This window comes from Cuculus canorus, chromosome 3 (assembly GCF_017976375.1).
Source record: "Cuculus canorus isolate bCucCan1 chromosome 3, bCucCan1.pri, whole genome shotgun sequence".
NCBI classification, from domain to species: domain Eukaryota; kingdom Metazoa; phylum Chordata; class Aves; order Cuculiformes; family Cuculidae; genus Cuculus; species Cuculus canorus.
This window is the reverse complement of record NC_071403.1, coordinates 48144961-48162714: the sequence shown is the minus strand read 5'-3', so window position 1 is coordinate 48162714 and position 17754 is coordinate 48144961.

The window sequence follows — 17754 nt, the reverse complement described above, 5'->3', positions numbered from 1 at the left end:
CTGTTTCCATTCATGTCAGTACCACAGTACTGTGCGCTTGCTGATGGATATATAACGTGCTTATCTATCACACTGCTCAGTGTGTGCCTTTATCAGATGGTACACTTAGGATAACCTTTATCCAATGGTACGCTTAGGATAACTTATCAGGATTCAGTATGTGCAGCTAAAGTATATTTTTATTTATAACAAGTCCGCACTTTAACAGCATGCAAAGGATGTAAATAAATCTTCCCGCAAAACAAGCGTTTCTTCCCCAGCTTCCTTCTTTGTATATGTTCATCATCTTTGATAGTCTGTAACTAAGGGTCTAATTACAGAAGCTTGGGTTGCTAGGCAAAAAATTAGTATTTTGGGAAACTTCCTGTTCACAGTACTTCTGAAAACCAATCCAAAGCCATTTCCTAACAGTCCATGTAAACAGAACTTTACACAGTTAAGCAGTTGTTATAAAAGAAGCAGGCATTATCTCTGCTGCCTAAAACATCATTACTAACTCAGTTTCTCTAATCTAGACGGCACTTAACTGACTTCTAGTTTTTTTCCCTCCTTTGGAAAAAGCACTTCTAAATCCTATGTATGAATAGCATTGGACTTTGCCTCAAATAATTATAATACCTCCTTGAGAAAGCTTAGAAAAGGTGGTCTTAGAAAAATTGCACTGTGACAATATTAAAAGAAGAAATTACTTTTTATTTTATCTTCATGCTGAAGTGTATATGATTCTATATTTAAATGTTGTTAGTATGCATAAAACTGAAACAACAGCATGCATGTCATTTTCCTTGCAAATTGTGTCAAGATCACTATTGCATCTGCTAGAAGAATCCCTGAACTATGAGAGATAATAACCTATTTTTTGTTTCTTTGATGATAAAACCCTAGATTTTCTTCTCAGGATACTTTTTTAAATTCACATCAAACAAGACATCACTCTCTTTCAAATCTTCTCCAGAACTAGGAAGAAAGAGAAAAGAAATAATAATGTTATTTAATCCTGGTTTGAACAATGGCAAGAATCTATCTTTAAGAGAGTCAGATAAGATCTATCTCTATTAATCATTCAAAGACTTAAAGTAGGGCATAAAATCCATGAAATCCATTCCATCTTACTGAAAAACTTAAAATTCTTAGTGTTGTAGTATAAATTGTCCTGCTTTAACAAAACAAGGGATGTTAAGCAGAATTTTGTCCATTTAGGTTACAATATTGATCTATTTTTGGTATATAGTTGTATATAATAAAATGCTTTCTTTCCTTTTATTTATACCTCACTCAAGAGCCTTGCATTTTCTGTCATAATTCATTCTCCTGTCACTGTTCTGACACCCGTGCAAGTGTACTCGTGTACATATGGATACTCAGAAATAACCAGTTACCTTTTTCTAAAATTCAGTTGCTTTTCTAAAAGCAGACATTTTTTTTTTGAAAGATAGATTTTAATTATTTTAGTATCAAATATCCAAATCTTCATAAAATGAGGGCATGTATCTGCAAGTAAATAGGTTATATAGGTGATAGCAGAGACAAAAAATACACTACTTTTACTCATTTAATTTGACTGCAGGTCTGAGCTCTCCTATCTTTGAATTTGGACAAAGTAATAGTAATTGCATGACTAGGTTCACGTCTACTTTTTGTCAAGCTTTGCAATAGCCAGCGTGCCCTTCCTGTTTTTACAAAAAAAAATTGGTCAACCAACAGCAGACAATAATAGGCAACCAAAGTTTTCACCTTCAAAGTACCTGTAAATCTCCACCTCTAATTCTGAAGTTCTGGTTAGGATTTCTATATTGACCTTTGGGGGTTAATGAAAAATTGGTAACACAGTGCTCCTCTCATTGAAGTTTGTAATAAAATGTATAGTGTTGGTGAGGGTGAAACATGGAAACAGAAAGATCACAAGGAAGAAAATACATTTAAGAAAAATACAAAAGAAACAGATTTACATAAATATATTTGCTAAGAGAATTTTATAATCTTTGTGAATGGTATTTCTGCCAATAAACAGCTCTATTAAGAAATAACAACACGGTGTGCAAGCTTCTTAACATAATGCTGCAAAATACTTAAATCTCAGCCTGTGTTTCTCCTGCTCCCCTCTCTCTTCTGTGCAGGACAGCACAGTGATACCTGGTCATCTCCATGGAAGGTGAGTTTCACTTGAGGACCAAACTTGAAATCTAGAGGAGAAGAAACTAGTTTATAAGCTGGCTGGGACATAATAAATGCAGTAATTTGATATGTGCACTAAATGATCTAACTGAGTGATTTTATATATCTGAAACAGTGTTGAGTGCTACTGCAAAAAAAAAGTTGGCAGCTGAGGCACAGAATCCTGCCTCGAGTTTGAAAATCCAATTCAAAACATAGAGGAGGTCAATTTCAATACTGGTTAAACTGACATCTTTGGTAACAGAACTGGATTATGTAAAAGTATTTGGGAGGGAGCCAAACACTGGTTTTGGAAAGAGAGAAAATGCAGAGGTTGGGCTGCTCTCCGGCTCTCAGAAGAGCTGAGCTTTGCTCTCTGCTTGACTCTCTGGACTCATTTCCTGTATTTATGAAAGCTTTGATAGTCCTGAAAGCACTGTGCAGCCTCAGCACTGGATGCAGGCAGGGGCATGAAGAAACCAGTTCTGTATTTCCGAACAATTTTCTGGTTGATTGGAGAAAAAATTAAAGCGTTCTGCAGCTATGGTTTGGTTTCTGGAGGAACGTCTGTTTTTACAGTAAGCTGGTTACTGTTGTGCATCTCTTAAAAAGCTGGTGGCCGAGATTCCCATGTTGAGAGTAAGTCCTTGGGTCTTTTGTTTCACATAGCAGCAAAAATCTGGTCACTGAATAATGATTTGTAGACTTCAGCCACAGAAATACTTATAAAGTCAGAGCTCATTTGTCAAATATGAGAAAAATTTTAAGAGCCTTGCACCAGAGAATCAAGACACTTTAAAAATATTGGTTGAGCTGGCTTCACGATTTATGGGAGGGGTATTTTTCCATTTGCTGAAGATGAATAAATGAATCAGTTTCCACAAAGTTCAGCTGTAGGTCTCCAGCAAAGGCAAGAGTTGAGAGGATAGATCTCCAGATTCTGGTCACTTCTTCTAAGCCCAGATCTGCCTTTCTTACCTGCACTTTACTGCTGCAGAAGATTAAACACTTGTTTTTAATTTCACTTTTACATTTGGTTATTCAGTGTAGCACATCAGGCATAGCTTCGGACATGACTGAGTGTGCTGGCAGGCTGCACTAACATCACAGTGGCATTGCTTTTTTATGGCCAGAGCCTGACTGCATTTCAGTAAATGGCAAAAGTCCCGTTAGCAGTATGGCCAGAATTTCAGTTATAAATCCCAAATTAACACTCATAGATGATGACGTTATGGCTGCACTACAAATTTCAGAGCTGTTGATAACACATATCGAGGCTGTCATATGCCTTAGATGGCATTAACATGGCACTGCCAAGATGAGAACACTTACAGAGGATTTTCTCGCATATGCGTGTATCTGCTTGTTTTCAATTCTTATCCTTCTCTAAATTATATGTTTTATTACCTTCTCAGTATTTAAGATATACTCTGCAAGTAAAATATGGCTGTAGGTCTTTGGCTCTGCCTGCATTAACTAGAGAGGCAAATCATAGATTCCTTCCCAATTCCTGTGGTATTACCACTGTCTTCGGAAAATAGCAAATACGCTTAGAAGCTCTTTTAATTTTTTTTACTGGGTACCATGTCTTTAATGGTCTCAGTATGTATTTCGTTATAGAATTGTACTCTCTAAACTTTTAATAGTTACTTTGCCATACCATATTAGAAAAGCTTTTAACATGGGCCAGAAAAAATGTATTTCGGACTGACTTAAAAAAAGGAACAGCAAAAATGAATTATCATTTCCATTGTGTAATTAGAACATGGCCTGGTACTTGAAGCTCAGCCACGCTGTGTGGATGTTGCTACCTGAGTTAGCAGCAGTGATCCAGCATCTGCTACCGGTGATGACTTCTTTGTCCACAGCTCAAGCAGGTCCCCATGAGGATGGTCAGACTCAGATCAGGCTACCTTGAGAGGTCTTGCAGTCTCCTTTTGAGGATCTTTTCAAGAGGATAAAGCCCTGAGTGAACTGGTCTGAACTAACAGCTGAGCCTGCTTTGGGGTGGAGGTTGGACTGAGACCTCCTGAGCTCCCCTCCAGCCTGGGTGACTTGGGATGTGTGGGTAGACTCCTCCACAAATTAGCTAGTGGGCAAGGGTAACTTCAAGCTTGTTTCACTTGCACTTAGCTCTAAGTAACACCCCCTGCCATGTTCGTTGCCTGTGCCACCACCAGGCAGCAGAAGTCCCTCAGATGCCATGTTCAAAGGCTACTTTATTGGGCAAACCCGTGGGAAGGCTTCTATGCCCACCCCGTGCCACTGGCTGTCCTCCTGTTCTAGTGCACGCTGCAGAGCACCCAGCAGAGGAAAGAGGTTGAATTAGCATTTCATTTATCATGGAGAGGCAGCCAGTATGAACTTGACCCATGTACAATAGTACAATAGTACATCACCTGCTGAGAAATCTGATGGTAAAATTAATTGGCATGAATACAAGATGTATACTTCTCCTTCTTGACTTCAGTGCAATTATATCTAAATGCCCTTTTTGCAGTCATTCACAGAGCTTAATTGCTATAGTTTAATCTTACAGTTTAAAAAGGCCTGGAAGGAAAGCTGAATATTAGGCTCCTGATGAATGATAATTATCACTTTGTGTAGACGAATAGAAAATATTTCTAATTAAATTATTCTTGTAGCATAAATTAATAGTGTGATCTCGATAAAGTACTTCCGATTTCACATCTAGAATATTTCTAAGAGCACCAGGTTTGTGCCAGAATTTCAGTCAGCAAGTCAAATTCTTTAAAAAATACCTTTCCAGTCAATTTAGCAGCTTTTTGTAGGTTTCTGGAGGGAAGATGTTCAGCAATGAGAGAATGATTCAAACGTTGCACAGAGAATAAAGTAAAATGAAATGAAACAAAATAAAACTATGCAACTAGCATCATCTCTTAGTTCTATGAGCAAGGGGGGATTCCCAGTCTAAATGATAAGGATTCACAGTGTAACTGTCACACGTTTTCTTCCTATATTAATTTAATCTTTATCTGAGCATTTTTGCAAGACATGAACCATTGAGATAATACTTTGAAAACAGGAAAGCTCATTAGCAGTTGTAGGGAAGGGGGTGACATGGGCAACGAAGGTGCAGATCATTAAGGTTTGAAAGAGAAGGAAGTGTGGTAGTTGTGAAGAATTACTAGATGTGATATTTGTGCTCTTTAAAAATCCAGTGATGTTTTTTATATCTTGCATTTGTTTCTCATTAGCAGGACCTGTAAAGAATAAAGTAAACAGACAAATGTAAAAGTCTCAGCTGAAGGTATAAGACTACATTTCAAGAAGTGGATTACAGATAATCACTCTAAGATGACTGGTAGCTTCATGGCCTAATACAGGTAGCTGACACGTTAGGTATACACAGTAGCTCTTTCAGGAGATCTCATTAGACAATCATTTTAAGTTTCTAGAGCAACTATCTATGACTCCAATGGCATATTTTTGAAGGGCATAAGTGGGAGATAGGTGGCCACGTTCTGTCAGAAGATAAGGTGAATATTGTGTCAAGGCACTCTGTGCATATAGAAGACTGTCCCTTAGATATTCTGCATGCATGCCCTCTTGTGTTTGACATATATTAGTGCTTACTGTATATATCAAGATTTGGCACTACTGTAGCTCTCTAAACATCACATTAATCCATCTGTCTGTCACCATGGTAACAAGGGTCCCTATTGATGACTGAAGAAGAGCTGAACCATTAAAACTATACGTACATGGTTAAAAAAAGGTGAGTAAGCTCACTTCCTGTAGCACTACAGAAACACAAATGGTAAAAAATGGGCTAATGAATATTTTCTATATACTATCTTTATTCATGGTTGTATATATGAAATAAAGCCTATTGCTAAAATGATCCTCAAATATTATCTTTGCTTCTTCACATCTATTTATTACATATTCTGCAAAACTCAACATGAAAAAATGTGCATTTTTCCAGAAGTTTGCATGTTCCGTAATATTTATTTATCCCAGAGGGGCGGAAGATGAAATTAATATCTTAAAGATACGAAGTACAAATTAGATTAGAAATGTTGCTGAATATTTTACTGCACATATCCTATCGCTCGCTTGCTCGCTTCCATGCTTGTAACATTGCCAAAATAAAATCAGTAATGTGCACACATTCATTAAAGGATCAGTGTCTAACTGAGCACTGTTAGTTAGTTGAACCTGATATTTCTGTGAAGCATAATGTTGTGGAAACTCTGACATGAATTACTGAACTTCATAAATCATTCTTGGATAATGAATTTCTATTTTTTATTACGCTGGCGCCATGCATGCTATTAATGGTAGACTTGAGTCTATAATTCTATTAAGCTATAAAGAGGTATTTGGTTTTAGACCAGAAACAAAGCTTAAAACTAACCACTGACATCTCATCTCCTGGTTTCATTGCATAGTGCTCCTTGTTATCTAGAAAAATGCTGTGCGTTTTCTTGACCCTCTGCAGATTTTCTTTTCCAAGCACCTTTAGTTTGTTCTGCTCACAAGGTTAGTGCTAATAACAGCTATAAAGTGGATAAAATGAGGGACCAGAAAAAAAAACAGGAATAGTGTGTTTCAGAATGCTTTGCTGCATTCACGGAGCTGAAATTATGATTATTTTTTATGTCAGGATTTTCAACTCTTTGACATCTGTTTTAAACTATGGCCCTGATCTTGCAATAAACCCTTGAGTCAGGAGGTACCTCACAAGAGCATTTTATCAGCTCCATGGAAGGGATGGTAGCGTTGCTTTGCCTGTCTAGGGGTGGGGGAAGTTTGTACACATGCATACATGCTGAACTCTGCTTTATCAGGCAGATTTTATTAGATCTGGTGTCCTACTGAGCAAACATGGATGTTACAGGTGATATAAATACCTGGAAGGTCAGCTGAACCTGCCTGGTAAAACAAGGAGGCACAGATGCTACCAGCCTATATTTACAGCTGACATTTAAAATGCTTTCAGCTCAGCAAGAGGCTAGAGGAACTTCAAGGTATGGAGGAACACAACCCAACCAAACAATCAACCAACTAACCTCCCCTTCCTCCTCTCCTTTTCAGGAGAAGAACTGATGGAAAAGAGTATTCATGCTTGATATGAAGCAGAGGGGTGAGAAAGACATATCAACTGAAAAGAGTCTTCTTAGGTTTGTCTTTAACAGAAAATAGAAGATTAATTCTGAACTTTATAAATGCCACAGTTATGGCATGTATTGCCCTGGGTAGATAGAGACACGACAACGTGATCAGGCTGCAGATGCTTTTTGGGATATAAAAGTGGCACTTGGCCATGTGGATAATGACCATCTGTGATGTATTTTATGACCTAATTTGCCTTTATTCCAAGCAGTATGTCACCTCCACCGCTGGATCCAGCAAGCCTTCCAAACCATTGAAAAACTGCAGCTACAGACACAATATGTGTCTCAGTGTTCCTACAGTGAGCTAAGCTTTCTAAGATTTTAAGGAGATCTTGTTGATCAATGCAATTCATTCTACTTTCCCAAATGTTACAACAACAATGTAATCTGTTCCCCTGATACAATGAATTTCAGACAGTTTATTATATGAAGAATCCTACAATGCAATCAAATGGCATTCCTAGAGATGGGAGGAACTTTGCTTTTTACTTACAAAATTATACATTGTAGTAGCTTTTTAAATAAAGTGAAAAAGTTTGTTAAAATTCAGAATTTAAAAGCCTTATCTATGAAAAATTATTATTCCTATTCTAATTCAATATGGAAAAAAGCGTATTATATTGTTTCAAAGAAAGTATTTCAAAAAAGGTATTCTGATTTTCATTATTTGTAGAAACTGCAAAATTTCTCTTTATTTTACGTTTAATTTTGCAGGGGCTGGACAACATCCTTTGTTACTTCAGTGAATTCCTTTCTCTCTTAAAAATGCAATCTTCTGAAAATTTCCTTTTCTTCAAAACATGCTCTTTTAATAAAAACTTGGTTTGAATCCTCACCTATCACAAGAGACTTACTTCCTTGCCTGCTGTATTTCTGTCTTCAAGCTACGTAGTACCTGTGTCCTTTCACTCCAGATGAGACAAATTTGAGTATCTCTAGGGCGAATACTTCTGTACTGCCCATACATTTGGCTGCTATTCATATATGATGGAGCATGTTCAAATCTTTTTGTCAACCACTCAACAGAGACAAAGCATTTCATGATCAAAGTTTTTATTCAAATAACGCAGTTTTGGGCCAGCTAAGATAGGAAATCCCTGAATCACCCTGTTCACTTTCATTTTCTTTACTGAAACTGAGGACTGTGCAGAACACTGCCTGCAGCAGTACAAGGTTCTTGATCTCCTTGCTGCACAGAGCAGGACTGACAAGTTGCGATAGACAAATGCTATTAAGGAAGTGGTCTTAATGGAGATGGGAGATGTTCCAACATCTCATCCACCAGCAAGGTCAGAGTGCCTTATTATTGGAATGCCAGGTTCTTCAAAAGCCTTCTTTCAAAAAACCTTTTACAAAGGTGAAGAATTATGTGCAGAGAGGAGATAAACTGGTGCTTTTCATGACTTTGGAAGGAGGTGGGAAGGACGTAGGAAAAGGAAGTGGGAGGATTGAGTTTTTTGGTCTTTTTGTATAAAAAGGAAACTTGCTTTTGTCTTCTTGAGGAGGTGCTGGGAAAGGAAGGAAATTAGTGGGGTTGTTCGATCATGTATGGAGAAAGAAAAATTCTGCCCTGTGAGCACCCGTGTGAATGAACATTCATTACAGTCTTACCCTTCTCACCCTGAAGACCCAGGTGGGGCTTGTGGGAATGCGCTGTTGCTAACACCCATTCGCCTAGCAAATCTATTTCATGCAAGTCTAGGGTTTTCTGCAAGGTGTTGAGATGTGATGCCAGAGATGGCCCCCTGGCTCAGGAGCGGCCTGAGATGCTCTCATGGTTTCTTGAGCTGTTGCACAAGGAACAGGTACCGTAGCAGCTGCCGCAAACAAAATAATGGCAGGTGGCGTGTGTTTGCAGTGTCGGGTATGCAAAGGTTACCAATATCTGCTAGGCTTATTCTGAATATGTTGTGAATATGTTGTGGTTAGGTGTTGTGGTTACAGCAGACAACTGCTGTGGTATCCAGATAAAAAGAACATGGGATGGAATTTGCACAAAAACATGCTTTTCTGAGTGTGAAGAAAGTCCACTAGGAAAGCCCTAGCTTTGACCTGCATGCCAAAAGCTAGTCTGAACAAGTTGGCCTGCATGAGAATCACAAAAAATTGAAGTTAAATTGGGTTCTCATAAATCCCCATGAGCTGCCTCTTCATGCTACCAGTAATTTGTTTCTTGTTAGCATTTCTCTGGGGAGGAATCCTTCCTAGTTGCAGTTATCTTCAGAAGTGAAAAATACAGATTTCTACAGATTATTTCCCATTATAAAATGTTTCTTTTGTGTAAAGTATCCCTAAAAATTCACCTGCAGTTTCTCATGTGGGCAGTGAGTACTGGACTCTTGCCCTCTTGATGTCTTCTGCCCCTGCTCCTCGACTCTGAACAGCAACCCAAAGATTCAGCCTTCGACTTTACCAGGTATTCACCACACCTGAGTCATCCAAGGATGATGCTGTTTGCCTCCTTCAAGTTGGGCTTCTCACTACAGGCATTTGGAGACTTCCTTCTTCTACGTGTAACCCCACTTTATAAATTTCTACACATAAATATCTGTCTTTGGATATAAAAGCTAAAAGGGGGCCCTACTCATCACTAAATGAAACTCCTCAATCTCAGATATTCACACAAGCTTTCCCCTTCTGCCCTCTTTCCTTCGGATGTTACTGATCAGTTGGGGCTCTGTGGCTGAGTAGCAACTGAATTAAGATGGTCCACTTCATGTGCTCAGAACTGGAAGGAAGGCCAGCTGAGAGTGCGCCACTACAGTCAAAGTGAAAAGATTTCTCCAGTGTCTGCTTACACACACCTATGGTACAAAGGGATATGTTTATTTGACACTGTGAGGAACTCTGTCTCCTGATAAACACTTTTGTTGTCTTTACATCAAGCTTGAGTTTAAATTGTTCTCCCAACCTTATTTCTTTCTGAAGTGAAAATCTTTTTCTGCTACATTCCTGCTAATATTCTGTACCTACAATCCTTTTAATCAAATAAAACATACCAATTCATAATGCCTCCAAGACTAATCTTTGAATATTATTTATTGCATGAATATTAGAATTCTGAATGGATTTCCTGGATTTGCGGGTTACAGTTTTATTGGTTTAAGATGTGATTATATTGCAGACTGCCACTTGCTCATCAGAATTCATTTATATGAATACTAGTATATTATTATAAACTACTTATATAAAAATTCAGATTTATGAACTCATTCTCCTATTTTGGTGTAAAAAGCATATGTTCTAAAGCCTTGACAAGTCACTCTTGGAATTTTGGCCAAAATCTTCTCTTAACCATACAAATAATCCCATACTTTTTCCTATAAGAAATTCTTGATTTTTTTTTTTTAATGAATAATTATTGGTTAAAATAATTAATGGCTAGATAATCTTGCATGAAAAAATAGAACACCTTATGAGGCCTACTTGTGCACATATGAAGAAGACAAACTCCTAAGAATGCTAAAAAGTGAGGCATTACATTGACTGCAATCTGAAATATGCATTTATTATGTGAAAATCACGTTTCCATCAGAACATGTTGCCTCAACTAGTAGTAGAAGTAACTGCTAAAACTCTGGTGCCATAAACACACACCTAGTTGGGCATCAGCTTTTGAGCAGAACAAAACCATCCATTTAAGTGGGCACAGACTTACAGGAATGATAACTATAGTAAATAAATGAACAAAAATATCAGAAAAATGTTTTTGTTTTATGCTGGTGACCACACTTGCGTATGATCAGTAGCACATTTCTATCGATTATCAGACTTCCTTTCTCTACCGTGATGTTGTCAGCCATATGATTCATGAGTCACATCTATTCCTTTGTATATAGAGGTCACTGAATATTCAGATTCTACAGGGTATAAATGATCAAGTTAGTGAATTTTTTTTTTTTATGTTTGCTGGGGGGGGCAAGGGAAGGAACCCCAGCTTTCCAAATTTGAAATTAATTCAGTCCTTGCAGTGCTGCATCCCTGAGTCTGTCATGGCTTATTGTCATGAAAACAACAGCTCTGATACTCTGATATAATAACAGCTCTGTAAAATAACCTGTTCTCCCTTATTCTTTTTGCTCATTGTTTTATGTTGAGAAGATGGAAAAGAGACAGGTGTATGAAACCCGAGGCCAATATTTGCTGAAAGTATGTATATGGCAGAGGGCAGGTCTAGAAGAGACACAAAACTGAGTTGAAGTCAGGGAAAGTAATATTGGAGAGAAAAGAAAGAAACAAGAAAAAAGCAATGACATAATACTAAATTGTCCCCATTAATGATGCTGAATTGTGACAATGAGGCATTAAAGAGATTTTCAAAAGCAGTTAGCTCCATTTTGAGATGGTCCAGTTAAGTATTTAATGATGCAGATAGTCCCCTCTGGGATTTTCAGAAGTCTCTAATTGCCTAATTCCTCCAGGAAAACCATTATGTATTTTGTGTTAATCCATATAAACACACATCATGGACATGTTCCACTGACAGTAAAAGCTAAAAGTGTGTGGGCCAAAACAGTGAAACAGCCCACAACTATAATTATAAAGAAGGCTTTTCTCAAAATGGGTGTCACACTCCTGCATAAGCAGGATGAAATCACTTTTTTGCACTCCACCACAGAGTGCAAATAGTTGCTTTCCCACAGTATTTTAAGAGGCTGTTTGCTGAGGCAGTGGAGAAAAGAAAGGAAGAGGCAGTCAGGAAATATACGTAGAGAGGGGCAACAAAGGTTGTCTGTGAGACAAATTAGAGCATATTTGCGGTTATTCTTTTTGTCAACCAGGAGCCCATTCCCTTCTATAGCCCCAGGTAAGAAACAGGAGAAAAAAAGAAGCACCTGTAAAAGCGACACAGGAGATATTACTTAAAGAAATCCATCTCAAAACATTTTTACTATTTTAATTGCTTAATTAAAATAATTGCAGTTGACAGCATCCCTCTAATTACATGACCTTTTGTAGATGTGCATCTTATAATTTTTTTGTTTGTTTCCTATGGAAACAGATTTATGCAACTGTTTAAGGTGTCAGTCAGACTTTATGTCTCTCCTCAAAGGAAGACTTTGGAACTTGCTTAGCTGAACAGGAAAGAGAGTAGAAGTTTCAAGTATAAATAAATTCTTAAAAGTTTCCTGAAAATCAATGGAAAAAGGGCAAATTAATGCCAACGCTGTGGAAAGGGGTTGATCATCATGCACTACCATCCTTAGCAAGTTACAATGAGATGGCTTGAGCTTATCTAACAGTCTACTGCTACCACAGGTGAAGGTCCAGCTCTCCCTTCTTTTTCTGTCTTTAAACTTCATGTTTTCTCCTCACACTTTTTGCCAACTCTTGCACCTATGGGATGCCTCCATGAGCACATCTGGTTGAGCCTGAAGTTCAGTGGCAGCCCAGACCTATCTGACTACTGCCCACAGTCCTACTCTCTGCCCTTGTTCTGTATCCATTTAAATTTATATTATATATAGTTATAAAGACAAAAAGCCTTCCCTTTTTTACTTCCCTTTCCCTGAGCAATGTGTTCCTGCCTCTCCCTTGTACCAGTCCTGGATGCTTTGTCATGTCCTTTGCTGAGTCGTTTCAGCATGATAAAGTGGCAGAAAATTAACTCTCTGAAAAAAACACAAATACTTTTCTATTTCTGCTCCTACTTTTGTCCCAAGACAGCTCAGCAAAACACTCAATGAGCAGTGGAGATACTTCAAGGGAGAGAGTAAAATGGGAGTACAGGGACAAAAAGGGTAAAAGGGGAGGGGAGGAGAGGACAGGACAACTGCCACCCTTCACTGCTAGTTTAGGAGCGGGGAAAGGTCTTACTCCCTTGATGCTAGTGAGCTGGAAGTTCTGCTCAGCCACTCACCCATTTTAAGTCACTTCTCTTTTGGTCATTTGGTGCAGCCAGCTGGCCACCAGACAGCATGCGTGCAGCTCCCAGTTAGCCACAGTACACGATCCTCTTGTCACATGGTGGGTATCATGCGGACCATGAGTGCAAAGCAATGTTGTTGTGATGGGGAAAAGAAATCCAGTTCTGTTTCACCCATTGCTCACATAGATGCTTGCTTTAATATTAATTGTGTTGAACACAAAAGAAAAAAAAATGAGGCCTGGCGCAATAGTAAGGAGTTTAGCAACGGAGACACCTCGAAATCAGGAAGCATGTCTGCTGTGACAAGTACAGATGGGCATGACCCATGATCATATGTTTTTTTCTCTGAAGTGCTAAGTTCATTTCCTGTACGTATTATAGGAAGGAGGGAAGTTGGAAAGTGGTTTTAAAGAGGAAGTTTACTGAAGTACTGGTTTGGTGAACTGTGATTAGGATGAAGGTGTATGAAATGTGTTAATCAAGAATTAGTAGTGCGGATGCCTGACCTTCACTGAATTATACAGAAATTTCTGTATGGTACAGACTGATTAAATGATGCTGTTCTGCATCAAACAATGATGAGTACTGGGTTTTCCACAGGGGACCAAAACATCAAACAAACTGTAATTCACTTCACTGCCTAAGCAGTGTGCTAGACTAATACATGATGTAAGACTGTGGAAAGTTATTTGCTAGCTCCATTGAGGGAATGTTTGATGTGCTCCAAGACTGATAATACTGGAAAATTTGCATTTTTTCCTCATGTAACTGTACTTTCCTGGCCTTTTCTCTTGGTTGGTTCATTTTCTGTGTCAGCTTCCCAGAATAAAAGACATTTTCCTTCCTTCACTCAAATTAGGGTAAGAAGAAATGTTAAATAGGGTTAAAATACCACACTGATGATCTCACACAGTGCGTAAAGATCATCTAGTTCCAACCCCCCTGCCATGGGCAGGGACACCTCCCACTAGATCAGGCTGCCCAAGGCCCCATCCAACCTGGCCTTGAACACCTCCAGGGATGGGGCAGCCACAGCTTCCCTGAGCAACCTGTGCCAGTGCCTCACCACTCTCATGGTGAAGAAATTCTTCCTGAAGTCCAGTCTAAATCTGCCCCTCTCCAGTTTATACCCATTCCCCCTGGTCCTATCCCCACAAGCCTTTATGAATAGCCCCTCTCCAGCTTTCCTGTAGGCCCCCTTCAGGTACTGGAAGGTCGCTAAAAGATCTCCTTGGAGCCTTCTCTTCTCCAGGCTGAACAACCCCAACTCTCTCAGCTTGTCCTTGCTCCAGCCCTCCAATCATCCCTGTAGCCCTCCTCTGGACATATTCCAACAGTTCCATATCCTTCTTACGTTGAGGATTCCAGGACTGGACACAGTATTCCAGATGAAGTCTCACAAGAGAGGAACAGAGGGGCAGAATCACTTCCCTCGCCCTGCTGGCCACGCTTCTTTTGATGCAGCCCAGGATACAGTTGGCCTTCTGGGCTGTGAGTGCACATTGCTGGCTCATGTTGAGCTTCTCATCGACCAGCACCCCCAAGTCCTCCTCTGCGAGGCTGCTCTCAAGCACGTCATCTCCCATTGTGTACTGAAAATGGGGATTGCCCTGACCCAGGTGCAGGACCTTACACTTGGCCTTGTTCGACCTCATGAGGTTCTCAGAGGCCTATTTCTCCAGTCTGTCCAGGTCCCTCTGGATGATATCCCGTCCTTCCGGTGTGGCAACTACACCACTCAGCTTGGTGTCATCCGCAAACTTGCTGTGGGTGCACTCAATCTTGCTGTCAATATCATTGATAAAGATACTGAACAGCACTGGTCCCAGTACGGACCCCTGAAGGACACCACTTGTCATGGATCTCCATCTGGACTTTGAGCCATTGACCACTACTCTTTGAATACGACCATCCAACCAGTTTCTTATCCACCTTACCATCCACCCATCAAATCCATACCTCTCCAATTTAGAAAGAAGGATGTTGTGGGGGACTATGTCAAATGTGATAGATCACATCCGTCGGTTTACCTGAAAAAACACGTTTTTACTTCCAGAAAAAACAGCTGAGAAAAAGGAGAAAAATATTTGGTCAGGAGAACAGGGATATTGTGGAAGACCCCTAGCATTATGTGCTCTTGACATTGTAAACCAGCATGTATGATGTACTGTAGTAGTCAGCAATTCTGAACTTGCAAGGCTACATTCACTGTCTCATGAGACAACGGCATTATCTCTACTTTGTTTGAATTTATTTTTCAAAATTCATTGTGAAAGATGTTCACAGCAGTGCCTAGCTTTCTTTCCACCTGTAAGAGTATTAGAAGATCTTTCTATTCAAAACTTGTCAATCCATCCTCCTTTTTCGATTGGAAGTAAAAAAGAATTTGTTTGGCAGTGCAGGATGTGTGGAGTATAGACATATTATGTCCAAAATGCTACAGTTCGGTAGTTTGTGTTTGTTTAATCACTTAAATACTATAATAATGCTTCCAGCATAGTCAAGCAGATTCTGCCGTGAAGCATGGTAATGGATGTTCTATATATGTAAGGTGACGTGTCATCACAGCAAATTAGCTTTGCTGTTGTTTTAAGACTTGCCCTTATGACACCTCCACACTGCAGACAGGGTACGAGATAGCAAGTTTCAGTGGCAACAGCTCTTTCACTAACATTTTCCTAACAAAAAGACAGTCTGTCTTATTTTTTAAAGTAAGTAATGTTGCTGCAACATATCCATCTATTGCATGAGATCAACCTGAGTCATGGATAAGAAATCAGAAGAGTACCTGCCATAACACATGATCCTACAAAGTTCTATGAAGAGAGAATATTTGTTCTACCAACTATGTTTAAGATTTAATCTATTCAGTGCCTCAAACCCGGTTTTATTAATGTTCTGAATAAACAATAACAAATGCTTTCAAGAATAATGTTGAATTGTGTGCAATATTAGCTGTATAAAGCCTTTTTTTTGTAGGGGACTTTTCAAATTGTTTTAAAAGCGGCTTCAAAGAGGTGTTGATAGTGTGGTCACAATATTTGCAAAAGGACATCAATAACACTCTAAATTCCAATGCAACAACACCAGTACTGATTAGGGACTAGAATAGGATATCATGTGGAAAGTACGATGGCTGGCACTGGATGATCCTGTTACAATCAAAGCAGATTCACAACTAGAAGTGTGTTTGCTCTCCAAGTTTGACTTTTAGAAGTATTTTTCCATGCACTCTCAAATTCCTTTATGTATTTCTCTCAATTAATATGACTGAAGTTCACTTCTCAACCATAATGTTGTAAAACCCAAGAGAAATACTGTGGAGTAAGACAGCAGCTTGAACGAGGTGCTGGTATTGTTTACAAATGTTTTGCTTCTGAAGAGTGTTTCTGAAATTAGCCTGAGTGCTACCTGCGAAGATAAGCCAACAATGACAACTCTTACATAAACTGTTTGTTTTATTTGTGAATGTCAAAAATATTTCATAATCTCCGGAGAGTATAATGCCATTTGACATGATACAGTCATTAATATTGTGAAAGCACTGAAGACAGATGAAAAACTAATGAAAACCTGATGAGGACTAAAAATGCTTGTCAGTGAACCACAAAATTCCTGTCAGCAGCCTTCTGCTGGCATAGATTGATGCTGTAGTCATGAACATAGAAAGAAAAGTTATTACTTTACAAAGAACATTTCAAAGAATTAAAAATGCCATGATATCTAAGTTATGAGATAGCAGGTAAACTGTTGACAACAGGCACTACAGAAAGAGGAGGAGGAGGCGCTGAGAAGGAAAAACACAGCAGCATCTATTACAGGTGGGCAAGAAAGATGCCAATGCATTTGCATGAAAGATGATATCAGAAACTGTTTTTACATCCTGCTACCCACTTGCCAAAAGACTACTCCTTTATACCTTGCAGAGGGAGACACCCCTCCATAGTTTAGCCACATGGCATTAGCATTCCCAAAATTGTTCTTGTGTATCAATAAATGAATCATAGAATCATCAGCAGAGTGTCTACCAGGCCAGTCTGTAATTTCGTTACCAAAGTAATTTCCTCCAAGGAAAAGGGAGTAGCCACTGCTAGTCAATCTGTTCTGTGGTTGCTTTGTTACCTGGCACTGTTTATGGATAAAGAATTAGCTTATCATATTATATTAAAGGGATAAATATTCCATTCCAAAATTATAAGTGGAACAACGAAAACAGAAAACAGATTGCCTATGTACAAAGTCTCAGCTGCATCCTCACACTGTATTTTTGGTGTCACTCCCAAGGGTGACTGCAATATATCTTAAGTTTTTCCAGAATTTTTTTCAGTTGCTTTTGGGTTTTTTGAACTCAAGGTTACTTCCTACCACGTGTCCCAAAGTAGCCCATTCTCTGTATGTTACACAGCCCCTCTAGTAAGCTGCAAATCTTTGTAAAAGATTCATCAAAGTGAAACCCTTGTCAGCAGTGCACGTGCCTGCTTATCAGTTCATAGAATCATAGAATCACTTATGTTGGAAAACACCTTTAAGATCATAGGAGCCCAACCGTAAACCTAACGTTGCCAAATTCACTGCTAAACCATGTCCCTA